Raw genomic sequence first — 15,441 nt, forward strand, 5'->3', positions numbered from 1 at the left:
CTCTGTATTATTTATGCACTAGTATATTTTGTTTTGAATAAAGAGCAATGTAATACTGGCATCTACTAGGTGAAACTCTTTTAACTTGTAGAAAATTGACAATATTTTTTTCAGAAATTTCTATTTAGAGTATAAATTTTTAAAAGCACACAGACACATTCCTGTAGTGTAGACATTTCAAGGTGAAATACTGCAAAAGATTCAGACTCCACAAGCCCGACTTTCCCAATAATCTGTCATCACTGAAAGTCTTGAAGGTACTGAGTGGAATATAATCATTTTAGCAGTGCTTTTCTTAATTTTTTTGCTCAAGCAAAAAGTCTTTGGCTAAATCCTCGATGCAATGAGCAATTCTCATTAAACCTTAAAGATTGGGACATGTGGCAAAGTGGAATAAAAGGACCCTTTAATTGCCTTTCCAGTTTGCAAAGTGCTTTCAAATGAATTGCTTTATGAAACAGGGTATTAAAAGGCCTGCTTTTTCTTTCAGTGCCCATGACTTTGAGCTATTCATTTCATTTACATTGGTAGTATATCATGTACTACATTTCAAGCTGTATTTTGGAGCCCATTTCATCATGGGTGCATATGCAAGGTGTCCAGAAGGATCTAGAATGAGATGGAGAGCATGTTTCTCCCAGTCGCACTGCAGCCAGTTAAGTCTGTCATGCTCCAGGATAAGTTTTGAGTTATTTTTATTATTATCTATTCATTTTTTTCTTTTTTTTATTTTTAATCCTCACCCAAGGATATTTTCCCACTGATTTTTAGAGAGAGTGGAAGAGAGAAGGAAGGACAGAGAGAGACATCGATGTGAATGAAACACATTGATTGGTTGCCTCCTGCAGCCCCAACCAGGGCCCAGGTCCTGGAGGAGCCCGCAACTAAGGTACACGCCCTTGACCAGAATCAAACCCGGGACCCTTCAGCCCGCAGGCCGATGCTTTATTCACTGCACCAAACTGACTAGGGCCATTGTTTTTCATTTTTCAAACCAACCTGCTACTTGAAAAAAGCCTTAAAGCTAATTACAACTTTTTTTTTATAGAACCAACTTGATTACAGAGCCAATTTCATAGATGAGTCCTTTCACTGCGAGGCGGGGCTCCTGGGAGAGACGGCGTGTATGCGAGAGGAGCGTCTGGACTCTGCAGTGCGCTTGTCCTTAAAATTCACCCGCCCAGCAGCAGCCTGCAGGTCCCGCTCCTCCTCAGCCCACCTTAATTCTGATACTTTCCTGTCTGTTTGCTACCTAAAACGCCTACACACAGAAGCATATTAACATGCTTGGGCTGCCATAAGGAAGTATCACAAACTGAGTGACTTAAACAACAGAAATGTATTGTCTCGCAGTTCTGGAGGCTGGGAGTCTGAGATCAGGGTGTCCGCAGGGCTGGTTCCTTCTGAAGCTGAGAGGGAGAATCTGTCCCAGGCCCCTCCCCCAGCTCCTGATGGGTCACTGGCCATCTTTGAGGTTCTTTGCCTTGCGAAGCATCACCGCTATCTCAGCCTTCATCTTCACATGGTGGTCACCTGTGTGTATATCTTTTTCCAAATTTCTTCTTTATATAACAACACAGTCATATTGGCTTAGAGGCCCACCTTACTCCAGCATAACCTCATTCTAACCTAATTTTTTATATCTCAAACTACCCTATCCCCAAATAAGATTATATTCTGAGGTACTGGGGCCTTAAATATGTGAATTCTGAGGTGACACAATCCCAACTCATAGCATGTGTCATGTATAAATTGCTGGTTAACATTTCATAAAGGCACTGAAATTATACATACTAAGCAATTGACCATGGTTACCCCTGGGGATGAGAGAAAGCTAGACCAGAATGGGGGAAGTCAAAGAGGACTTAATTTCAGATGTAATATCTTCTTCTTTTTTTACAAGGAAAAGTGTATTGCCTGTGTAAGTGGGAATTAATATAAATAAATTGAGGTTTTGTAGTGATTCCCAGTGGAAATGATATCAGCTGCCAAGGCATGTGTTGGAAATTTGTGGAGGGTTCTGTTGGCTGTTGCAATGACTGTGGGCACTTCTGGCAGTCAGTGGATGTAGACTGGGGGTGCCAGACATCCTGCGATGCTGGGGATCATCTCCCACAGAGAAGAATTGTCTGTGTCCCACACTATTTACTTTATAAAAACAAAGTGATCTTTTGGCATGATTTTAACATACACTGAATTTTCCAGGAATGCAACGTGTGCACCTATGGGGGAGATCATACTTTGTTTGGTTCAGAACATTACCATGACTTTTCCCCTTATTGAAAAACTGGTTTCCAGTGTGTGTCTGTCAAGCCTTCAGTTACTGAAGTATGTATTATATGACTATAAACTTCTTTAATTCTATTTTTCCTTTACAACAAAGTTTGGGCTCTATGAGTATTTTTTTAAATGCGTGTTCAGGTAGATTGTATTGTTTATGAATTTTATTTCAGGGTAGGAAAGGGGGTGTCACAAAATGTTTCTTATGAAATGGGAGCCTTTGTCCTGTGAGCGCTGAGCACTGCCAGGCTTCTCTGGTGCTCTGAAGAAGACATACTGAAGACCTAACGCAAAGATTTTGGAGATGGGGGAGAGGGAATGTATGCAGGAGATATTTTGAAAGCAAAAATAAATCAAAGGGATGGAACTGTGTATCATATTTTAGACTGAAATGGATGGAACTGTCAAAAACGCCTCTAAGATGTTTAACTGGGGCTAAATGAAAAGTGTAAGTGCGATGAGGAGGGTGCGGGATTCAATGTGGAACATTTCACCCCAAGGCACCGATGGGGCAAGAGGGAGATGTCCGCAGACATTAAACGGCAAATGTATGACGAAGGGATCCCGAGTTGGGGGTGACCATGCGACCAGGATTGCTAGAACCTTGAAAATGGAGAAGGTCATGAAAAAGTCTTGTCATTCTTCAATCTTATCTCCCTGCTGAGCTTGGAGCTTCTCAACATAAAAAGCAAAAACCAGCAAACAAAAACATAACACAAGCCCCAGGACATATATCACTTTGTTACCCCTCACAATGCCTAGCCTAGCACTAGATACCCTATAAGCATCTCCCCACCAGCCAACTGGTTTTTCACAGCCCTTTCCTCCTGGAACATTCAGGAAGGGGGAAGGACATCCCTGCCATGATTGGGCTTCACCAAGCAAGACTTCATCGGGCCTGTGGGAAGATTTCTCCCAAAGCTCAGGCTATCTCAAGGCTCAGAGTCCTCGGGCAGGCAGAGGGAGGCCATCTTTACCTGACCACTGCATTGCCATGCCGGGAATTGCTATCTTGCCACCTGCAAGAGAGGCCATTTCTCTCACCAACAATATTAGACTAAACCATAACTAAAATTAATATCTGGAAAAGTGTTACTCCCCAAAATCTTCATCCAGCACAAATTCAGAAAAAAAAGAAAAAAGAAAAAAAGCCATGGTCATGGAAAGCCCACATCCCACACACAGGGGCACTCACGCTCCCGACAGTGACATGGCAGCCTCAGGGGCACTCCCCCTGCCTCCATTTCACCTTCCACTCGCCTGCCAGGAGATACAGTATGGGATAGGAGAGCTGTCACCCAGGGCACATACCTGTGGTCACATGAACACATAAACACTTTCCCTAGCAGCCACGTTCTCCAGCTCTGGCCATGAGGGGCAGCCCACGGCCAGACAGGAGAGACCACGCCGAGCGCTGGCCGCTGCTCGGCATCCCCCGTCCACCCTGGCAGGAAATGGGTTCCAGATGTGGCCCCAGCTGAGACTCTCACGGAGTCAGACTGTTATAAATGCGCCTCCGGGCCTGGGTCTCCAGCCTTCAGTAAGCTCCCTGGACAATGCTGAGGAAGGGTGGGGAGGGGGGGGGTGGGGCAAAGGTAAGACTATTCTGCACTGCAAGGCACAATGTCATTAGGAAGATGACAATCTGTTTTGAGTTTTCAGGTCCTGTTTGTATTTTGTTTTTTGGAGATGATGCTGTGTGTGTGTGTGTGTGTGTGTGTGTGTGTGTGTGTGTGTAAGGAGGAGGAGAACAAAGGAAATGGGGGAAGGGAAGAGAAGAGCCTATTTCAGTTACAGAAAGGTATCGTGCATTTTAGACAAACTAAAATAATAATATAATCCCATGTCAACCCAGGAAATTCAAAAAAGGCAAAAAAAAGATCAACACTCTATCTTTGTTTCGTCTTCATTGTATGTGGATACTTCTGAATTGTGGGAACAGGGTTCCTAACTCAAGTTTGTTACAGATCTTTATTAATAGCATTCAACTAGAATAGTTTTTATTCTAAATTTCCACATTTTACAGATGCGTAACCTTAAAATCTCTGTACTTCGGCAGCTTAATTTTATTTTTATTTATAGGGATAATCACTTTCAAATCTCATTTGAAAGTAGAATTTAAATAGTATAAGATCAAGACAGCCTGAGAAAAGTAAACAATAAGTAACCTAATCTCTGACGTTCTCCATAAATAGGCAATTTTAGCTTGGGGGTGGGTAGGGGTGTCTAAGCCTAAACTGCCAGGTTCAGAATTGATTATTCTCCAGAATCCTGATGAGATAAGCAGGCGGTTGTAGATTAGGCCCTCCAATGAGCAGCTGAGGAGGGCCCAAGTCCGGAGCTAGGCGGCACTGGCCATTTGTCACCGATTTGGAGCTGCTACCTGACGAACAGAGTCACTGCCAAGGCCACTGAGTGAATCAGGATGAGATAACCACTCTGGTTCTCAGTCTCTTCGTTGGTAAAGTGAAAGGTTAGACTATAGTCCATGGTAGCTTAGACTTTCAGAGATTAATTTTTAAAAGCCTAATATGTTTTAAGCATCATTAAAATTCATCGTTCATGTAGGATTTGTTATTTTCTTTTTTAAAAATATATTTTATTGATTTTTTTACAGAGAGAAAGGGAAAGGGATAGAAAGCTAGAAACATCGATGAGAGAGAAACATCGATCAGCTGCCTCCTGCACGCCCCCCACTGGGGATGTGCCCTCATCCAAGGTACGTGCCCTTGACCGGAATCGAACCCGGGACCCTCCAGTCCGCAGGCCTACTCTCTATCCACTGAGCCAAACCGGTCAGGGCTGTTATTTTCTTATTAAGCTATAGGCAGCCTTTGTATGTTCTGATAGTAATTCTTTTCCGTTACACGTATTAAAACTTTTCTCCAGTTTAATGACAGTTATTTGGCTTTGTCTACAGGGACTTCGTGTGAATAAAAGTTTCTTCCTCTTTCTTCTTGAAATATTTTTTATACATATATCCAAATGTATAGATTCGTCTGCATAATTAGTATTGTATGCGTGGGGGGGGGGGGGGGGGTTAGTCCAGTCTCTTTTATCCTTCCTTCCACTTGTCTCAGTCCCCTCTCTCTCTCTGTCTTAACTCCTTTTAGTCTCCTGCCCTGAGCCCCTCCAATTCAGCTGTATGGGAGGCAATAAAGAAAGACATGAGACAGAAAGATAAAAATGAGGAAAAATATAACAGGCAAATACTACCAACTAAAAAAACGTTGTTATAAATATATTACTATCAAACAACATACACTTTAAACAAAAAGCAGTGTTATGAATAAAGAGGGGCACCACATGATGATAACTGATTTATTTCACCAAGAACGTGTTATAAAGTGTCTGCACCCAATAGCAGAGCCTTACATTACACAGAGCCAAATTTTGCTAGATTAAGAGGAAAATGGCCTTCTCGAGATTGCCTTTTCCCCTCTTCCTGAAAGCACAGAGTTGATTGTCCCAGAAGCCCGAGGATAGAATTTAAGATACATGGGAAGAAAAGCAAGTAACTAAAATATATTTTACTAATAGGAAAACCTTATCCATTTTTCTTGGGCGGCAGTACCAATCAAAGGGAACAGAAGAGGTCATTTTGTTTATTGAAGAGTAAAAGAAGTCAAGGTAGATTTAGAGGGAAGATGCTTGAAGTAAGTGAGAAACCAAGCTTTCAAGGAAATTTCCTGAAAAAAATTTTTTTCTAGGTTTGGCAGTGTGTGTATGTTATGCATTTTAATTACAAAGTTCGGTGTTTCAACACTTGGTTAAGGAATCATTTATAATTGGGACCTGCCTGACCACAGTCAGCAAACCTTCTTCGCCTCCCGGAGGTTTGGGAAATCAAACCAGAGCCTATCTGCCAGCGAGCTGTGGTCCTCCTCAAATAAAGCAGCCGCAGCTGGCATGCCTCTGCTGGGGATGGCCGCGGCTACCCGACGCGGAGACGAAAATATCTCCGGCTGGTTGGAACGTGGGTAAATTCATAGCACAGAAACCAGCCTGTGTGAAACCCCTCACTTATAGCCAATCGGAATGTGGCTTGTGGAAAGAAGGGAGGTTTAATTTCTATTTCTTTCCATCCCATGTCATAAGCACAAAAATTGCTGTTGAACATTCAGCTAGTGGCTCTTACAGGCGTGGGCAAACTACGGCCCGCGGGCCGGATCCGGCCCGTTTGAAATGAATAAAACTATTGAAAAAAAAGACCGTACCCTTCCGTACCCTTTTATGTAATGATGTTTACTTTGAATTTATATTAGTTCACACAAACACTCCATCCATGCTTTTGTTCCAGCCCTCCGGTCCAGTTTAAGAACCCATTGTGGCCCTCGAGTCAAAAAGTTTGCCCACCCCTAGTACCTTTCCCATCCTGAAATGTGAGGGGAAGGTGTGTGCACTCCTAAAACTCACCCTGTACGAAGATTTCTCCCAGGGGGAAAGGGGACTCGTGCACTTGAAATAAGAATTGTGAGGAGTTTATTTGCCATCGTTCTTACCAAATAACATTAGTCATAGAAAAAATATATAGTTTTCCAAATAAAATAGCTTCACTAATAACACCTCTCTCCCACAAAATGAAGGTGCTAATAACTCCTTGTTGGGTTATTTAAAATGCTACCATTATCAATGTTTCATGAACCTGAACTATATGACAAATATATGAAGTGCCAGCAGAAACCGGACAAAGGAAAGGGGAAAGCAGGTGTACAAAATCACCAGGCCAGAAGTTGCAGAGTTTCATCCTAAAGAGCTTTTAGATGACCTTAGGAGACGATAGCTGCACAAAAACTTTAGGCATAGTCCTACAGATTTGCATTTAGAACCATCCTTCTAGAGCTTTCTAGAAAGTTTCCTTCAACACTTTAACATCAAGATGAACAAACCAAAGCTCATCATCATAAAACCTCCTGCTTTTTTATTTATGTGAAATGAACTTCACAGAGATGTGTGGCAGGCAGGCCTCTCTGCCCTCATCCATGTGCCCACTCAGTTATCAAGGCTGTTCATCTACCTCCAGATGTCACTCACAGTTGTTTCCAACCCCCTCGTCAGACACTGTAGGTCTCACCTGGACTATTGCGATTGCATTAGCACTGGTGTTCTCTAGTTCTTCTCTCTTGGATCCATTCTATGTGTTTGTTTTTTCCAGAATAATCCTCCTAAGAAACATAGCTGGCCATCCAACAAAATAAGTTAAGAAGTTCTCAATTTCTAACCATTTTCAGTCAATATCGAAGCCCTCTCTACTATTCCTCCAGACTAATGCCCAACTAAGCTCCTGCTCTCCCTTATAAGTACCAGATGGGCCCAACTAGTGGCTGTCCATTAACCACCATATATCTTCTTGCCTCAATGTCTTGTTCAAATTGTTCCCTCTACTTAAAATGCCATTCTCTCAACTCCACCCAACACAGTCTGTACCTCTGTCAAAGCTAAGGTCAAATTCTACATCCACATGAATGCTTTCCCTGAATCTCTGCTCTGAACATCCCCCCACTCTGTACCTCCCCAACGTGCTTTGTCACATTCTCTCTTTATTGATAACTAGAGGCATGAAATTCGTGCAAGGGGCTCAGCCCTCACAGCCCCTGCTTCATCTAGAAGGTCATTCGGCTGTCCGGCCTAATTAGCATGTTACCCTTTTATTATTATGATAACAAAGCATGGGACATCACCTATACCAGTGGTCGGCAAACTGCAGCCCCTTGAGTGTGGCTCTTCCACAAAATACCACGTGTGGGCAGGCACGTACAGTGCGATTGAAACTTCGTGGCCACACTCAAGGGGCCAAAGAGTCGCATGTGGCTCGTGAGCTGCAGTTTGCCGACCACTGACCTATACCATCAATCTTCCTCCGTGTCCAAAGAAGACACCATTTACATCATTAATCAGTCTCAACACTCTCTCTTACTAAATCCAGACCTGGTCTCAGACTCCACCTCAACACCAGGCTTCAAGCAGCTACTGTCAAGTCATTGAAGTTGATAACATGAAAGAAAGACCTATATCATAGCAAATACCCAATAAATGGTAACTGTTATCATCATCATTATTATTATCCTCTGCATAATGCTCATCCCATAAAAGAGGGGATTGTTGAAGATAAGATTATTTCTTAAACAAACTGCTTCTAAAATGTTATTCAACATTTCTTCACTCTGTACTTCATGAAGAAGGCAGAACATTTATACTCCTTGCAAGCCAGAGATTTTCTGTCATGCTGAAGAAAACTATGTTGTTTCCCAAAGCGAAATGTCATGATTTCTCTCTCTTCATGCACATGCTGACTTGTAATAAATGCTATCAATCCTCCAGTTCAGAATGAGTTATAGTTTTATCAACCCCGGAGAAATTTGAGGAAATTATGTCATCTCTGACTCTCCAGGATGGCTGGTGCTGTTTGAGCTCGCCGTAACAGCTGCATTCCCATGGAAAAGCTGGGTCCTGTTTTAAGTGCTGTGTTTGTGTGGATAATTTGACTGGGCGTTTCCCCAAGAGAACAGGTGAGGGGGAAATGTGCACGTGGGAGCACATGTGGAAGCATCTGTTCTTAGCTGTCATTGATTGACTCAGGATGCTCTCGAGTTTGCTCTTCCAAAAGCTTAAGTACTTCTGCAGTGATTGCTGTTCACATGCTCTTTCTTGTCACCCTGTAGTGACAATGACAATGATTATGATGACTTTAATGCTGCTGGTGATGATAATGATGGTACATCCCTCTATACAATCCTCTACAATGTTCAAATAGAGGAATGGCTGGCAATTAAATGTAAATAGGGATGAAGGGAAGTAAGGCAGGGACACTCAAATTAAAAATTATAAAACTCCAGACAGAAGGAATCATCTAAGCCCCACTGCAAAATTAGGACCAAGAGCTACTCCCCACTCCTTTAGGGCCTCATTCCCAGTTGGATGGTGAGTCTCAGAAGGGAATGGAGGCTGAAACCATGTCCAGACGCTCCATTTGTATGGGAGATTTTAAATATAATTCCAGAAGTTCCAACACCTCAAACTTCATCTCCATGTTGGACCTTTTACAACATTATTTCTCCTTCCTTAAGATGCCTTCAGGGACTGGGATTGTTTGCCCACCCCCAATGTCCCTTAGATCACTCATTCCCCTACAGCAATTAACTCCAGCTTTGTTCATGTTTGTGTTGCTTTACTGGACTGTTTCTTTGGGGAAGGGAGTCCAGTTTTCATAGCGATGACAGAATAATCCATTGTGGTGTCTTTTCACCCTCTTGGGGCACCAGTCACTGGGGTGGAGCAGAAGACCACCATCGGTGCCACGTCTGCTCCGCGCCTCTCACCATGTGGATTTTATCACGAGTGGAACCAATGGAGATGATCACGTCCCAGTGGTTGGGTTTGAAGTTGGGCTGAACGTGCCTTTGCTGTACTCATTGATTTGTAACTTCAGATATTGATTTATTATACCTTTTGACCTTCAGCCCAGAAATATAATCTTGTGAGATGCTAACTAGTATATTTCCATCCCTGAAATTTATACAATTCCTTGATCATGGGAGAAAATCCAGTAGAAATTTTTTTTTGAAACATTTCTATCCTGAATTAAGGTGCCCAAGGAAAACCAAATAAATAAAATAAGATTTGGTAATTTTTTTCTTCTTCCTCTTTCTTTATTTAAATATCTAAAAACCTGGATTATCCAGGCAACAGAATAGTCTGCCCAGGACCTTTATTTTGTGGACCTTGTTTGAGAGATTTTAGGTAAACCTAAAGCATGAGCCAAGACAGGTTGTTGGTATGGAAAAGCCACTGGAAACAGCTTGGGTGAGCCCGAAAGTTCAGTGGGGTGGGGTCTCAGGGAATCTCGAGGGCAGGGAAAACAGGGTTGGAGACTCAGATATGGTATCTTCCTACCAGCTCTATGGGGGAGGGCTCATAAAAGCAACAATGGCCTCTGCCAGCACTTCCGTCTATCAGAAAGCTGCCCCTCCAGCTTCATGCTGATGCCAGATAATTCAGTTCCTCCCCATATGTTCCTGGTGCCTGCCAAGCTGCTGCCCCAGTGCTGGAACTTAGAGCAAGTGAGCCCAAGTAAGTCCATTCTTGGGCCCTTTAGAAGGAAATTCTGGGATTCCAGCTCCCTTCTTTCTCACACAGCCACAATCCCCTCTGATATTTATAGCCAGAAATTATGGAACCTTCTCTTCCTGGCACTAGAACCCTAGGGTGGGGACCTATTGTGGGGCTGGGTCCCTTCACTCCACAGAGTGGCCCTCCACAGCTGAGATATCTCTCTCAATCTGCTACACATGGGTATGGGACCAGCTCATTCCTTGTTTCCACCCCTCCTACCAGTCTCACTGTGGCTTCTTCTTTATATCCTTCATTGTAAGACTTCTGTTCAGCTAGATTTCAGGCGGTTCGGAATAAAGGTTGTTCTGTGGGTTAGTTGTAATTGTGATGTGGTGTTGCAGTGGTTCTCAACCTGTGGGTCGTGAACAATGAAAATACATACTGCATATCAGATATTTACATTACGATTCATAACAGTAGCAAAATTACAGTTATGAAGTAGCAACGAAAATAATTTTATGGTTGGGGTCACCACAACATGAGGAACTGTATTAAAGGGTCACGGCATTAGGAAGGTTGAGAACCACTGTTAGGGGTATGTGAGTACCACATTTACCTATGTCTCCATCTTGACTGGAAACCCCTACCATTTTCTTACAGCTCACATTTGGTACCATATTATTACAAAACATAGATCTTTTTTTGAGAATACTAAACTTGTCCTGGAATGAAATTATTTAGAAGCCTTTAGATACCTGGGTCAGATCCCAGACACTGCTTTTTTTTTTCTGCAGAAACATTATTACATTCTACTGCTTGTGATAATGAAACTGCTAATGTGCTTATGCCCACAAACTTAGACATTTGAACAAGAGCTTATAATTCTTTTAAAGTCTAAGAAATCTGATTCCCCAGAAACATGAGCTTCTCTGACAGTTTCGCATCCTCTATGCAAAACCTGAGTCTCCGTCTTTGTATCTCTTAAGGTCTCTGCTGTGTCATTAAGAAATTGGAGCAAAGACAATTGCTCAGATTCTGGCAAATACTGTAGACGGTCAAGACAACCTTTTTTTTTCCCAGAATAGCATGCCTCTGGACAAGAAAAAATTCTCAGGCTGAGTTCTTGTTGATGCCATTCAGCTGTGAGAGACGGGTTAGTGTGTATTAGTGGCTTGCCTTCTTCATTCCTAGGAGTAAATATAAGGTATTTGCTTATTCTCTGAGTAACTTCTTATGCCAAGGAAAATTCCCCGAAAAGATAGGGGTGACAGACCTCAAAAATATTCCGCTAACTGAAAGAGCCAGAGAGGAAAAACCACATATTGTATGATCCCACACATAAAATGACCAGAACAGGCAAATCTATAAAGACAGAGAGTGCATTTGCTTGGGTCTGGGAGTAGGAACAGGGATATACTGTAATTGGGCCCAAGGGATTCCTTTGGGGTGATGGAAACATTTTAAAACTGAATTGTGATGGTTGAACAACTCCATAAATTTAGTAAAAGTAGTTGAATTATACATTTAAAGCAGATACATTTTATGTATGTAAAAAATACAATGGCTATCTAACAAGGTAATTATAACCTTTTCTAACGTATGCAATATACTATGTTCAGAAAAAAGCAGTCTCCTGTAATTGCACACCTGCATCCAAAGAAATTCAAAGAATTTGCTCAGTTTGCATTATATTTCAGTAAAAGTTATGAACTGAATATGCAGTCATGTCGTGCATGCTTCCACTGTACAATAGCTTCTCCCTCAGCCTATAGTTTTCTCTATTATATTTTAAATCTATGATTTTAAGCAAAGCCTGTAATCTAGGCGTTGTTGGGATTCCTAGGGAAATTCCAAGCAAATTTATTGGAATTACCCCTTTTAAGCATTACCCGAGAATTACTGACATGCCTTTAATCTGTTTATGCCATTACAGTAACTTTTTATTCTGATATTATTTCAAACTTACAGAAAAGTCAAAAGATTAGTACAAAGAATTCCAAATGTCATTAGCCAGATTCATGAATTGCTTACATTTTTACCATTTCATTTTCATTCTTTCTCTATCTATATATATTTTCTATATATTTTTCTTTTTCAGATACAAACATGTTGCTTGTGCATTGGAAAAGCAAAATTATTTATAAAATTACTTAAATAACTGTAATTTTCCTGCTTCCCTAGAAAAAAATCATTATTAACAAATTCTTAATTACTCTTCATAAGAGTTTTTGAGAGAAGCAAATGAAATAATCTGTGTTAAAATGCTTTGCAAATTGTAATGTGCATATACAAATATGAGTTACTATGAGAAACAAAACAAAAACAGTCCATTCTAGTTTCCTCTTGCAGTTGAACTGGCAATGACCTTGTACTCTATATCTCTCTTTGTATGTAAAGTGACTTCTTTGGAAGGCAGCTGAGCTGACAGATTTTCAGACTGAGTGTAATGGCTAAGTGAAAAGTCCCAGCAAAATAGAAGCAATCATCACACTTCTATGATATGTATCATAGGACATTCACAGAAAGGTAGAGACACCTGTGTGATCATACACCCATACAAAGGAAATGAACCAACATTGGTAACTGTGTTTTGTAATTTTTTTTCCTGGCCATCCATCTCTAAGCCATGGGTCTCCCATCATTGATCATGTGTAGTTGGAATCACAACAGACAAAGCACATCTGAGCCAACGCTGATCAGAGACAGTTCATAGAAAGGACCCCTGGCTGCAACCCTGCTGACAATGGAGAGAGAGAAGAACAAATAATAGTGAGTGAAAAGGAGCTGTGCTAACAAGGAACATGTTAAAACAACAGCTACCACGAGTGCCCCATCTCCATGTTTATCATGTGCTTTCCCTCCAGCAGCTGCCCTAGTCTACAGTTTCTCATAATGACCCTCCTGACCTCATGGAACCTCACAGATCCTGTGCAGACGCCCAGCAGGTGTGGAGAGCAGCAGTGGCTGTAAATATAGACATTAACTGCTCCTGGAAAGTGGTTTGAGACAACGCTCTGGAAGGGCAAGGTCTTCCAAAGCCATAGGGAAGTCTTGTTCACAGGAACGTGAGCATTTATGTGAGTAAACATGTGCATACCTGGGTGCTAGTGCATTTGCAGGTGTGTGATTTGGTTTATGTCTAAACCATGCTGTTGTGGAAATTATCCCACAATCTCAGCATTGCCTCTGTTGTTGAAGGAAGTGAATGGGCAACATGCTAGGTCTGATCAGCATTTGTACAGTCAAGCAAAGATGGTAAATCTGATTTTTCTAACTGTAACTAGATCATACATAGAACTTCTAAGTATATTAACAAGATTGTCCATTGAGTTTAGCACAGTATGAGACTAACGACTTGGAAAAGAACTTTCTCGACTGTTACCAGTCACCAATTGATTTATGATCATCATTGTCTAATTAAAAAAGGCTCCCGTGGCTCTTAAGTTTAAAATGTTAAACATGACCCCGACCTGTCATCCTGGGCACTAGTGCATTGAAGAGATTGATTAAACTAAAACAATAGGCAAGGACATGCCTAAATGCTCCTGTAAGAGATGGGGAAGGTGCTCAAAGCCAAGACAATTAGGAAGAAGAGGAGGATCGCAGTCTGTTTGGCCTGAAGAAGAGAAATCCTAATGTCTTCAACTTTAAGATGGCTGTTAGAGCTAGATTTAATATTAATCTACAGGTAGATTAATATTCAATATTGGGAAGGTATTTCTAATTACCATAGTTAATTTTAAAATCAAATGGGTGACTACTGAAGGGACAGAGTCTCTCTTATTGGAGTTGTTCAACAGTGATACTTGCCTAAGTTAGAAGCAAACAGAGAACAGACTGCATCTGTATCCCACAGCTTAGCACAGATCCCAGCATGTGGCAGGTATCCAAACACCACTGGTTAGATGAAGTATGCCCAAGGTTCCTTTCCAGCTAATTATTTGGTTCAGTGAAGTCTTTGGAGGGAACAAGAGTATGGGAATGCAAAAATACATTGGGGAAAGCAGGGGACACAGCATGCTTTAAACAATACATAATTGATACATGTCTTTGGAAAATACTTTCAAATATTTCAAAGCAAAATTCCATGGAGCATAAACAGTGGCCAGTTCTATAGTACCTATCTTAGTTAGGGTATTGCCAGCTGCTGTAACAAATAAGCACTAATATTTCAATGACTTGATGTAATTAAAGTTTATTCTTGCAGACATAGTAGGCAATATAGGCGGTTCTGCTGAAAGCCAACTCTCCCACCTGGAGATTCAGATACTCAGTTACATCTGTCTTAAAGTTCTGCCTTCCCTTAAGACTCCAGAGTCATTTTCAAGGGAAAGGGCTTGAAGGGGCACAAATACAAAAATTTTATGGCTTAAAGATGACATGCATTTGTTCTGTTCCCACTGCATGGAAGACTTTCATTCATGCCTAACTGCAAGGGATGCTGGGAGCTATTGCCAATAATTTTGGTGGACAGCTAGTAGTCTCCTCTGCTATATTCACGTGCACCCTTCTTCCCAGACATAGATAACACTCAGTACCTCTCAGAGATCCATCTATTACAGCAACCATTTCAAAGATTCAGTTTTTTGAGAATTCATCACCAAATCAAGTGGCTAAGGATATGCTGATAAACTTTATGGGAGTCCAATAAAATGTTGAGAAATCTGTCAAAGTCACATTGCAGGAATTTATTTTCCAAGCAAGATAACCCATGACTCTCTGAAACCAACTACTACACTTAATGCCATATTCAATTCCCTCTTTGAACAGTGAAAGGGATATCTCAACCAGGACCTGAGATGATACATTCTAGTTTTTCAACTATTCTGATTGTTTAAAGAGATTCTTTAATACCTAGCCAATGTTTCCCTCTTCATGGCAGCAAGCCAAAGCATTTTGCTCTTGTCTGTCAGTGGGTACAGTTTGCCATGCCAATAAAAAGAACAGCAAGATAAAACATGATGAAGTACTAATACCTTTGCATTCCTGTCTCCTGCCTTTTCTAGTACAGAGTGATTGGCACATTCTTGCTCCGTGACATCTGAGCTATATCCAGGATTACAATATCTTCAGAGTTCTTAGGGAGTCTGCTAAGCAACCTACCACTTA

The sequence above is a fragment of the Myotis nattereri genome (assembly GCF_964212035.1).
Source record: "Myotis nattereri genome assembly, chromosome: 12".
Taxonomy (NCBI): domain Eukaryota; kingdom Metazoa; phylum Chordata; class Mammalia; order Chiroptera; family Vespertilionidae; genus Myotis; species Myotis nattereri.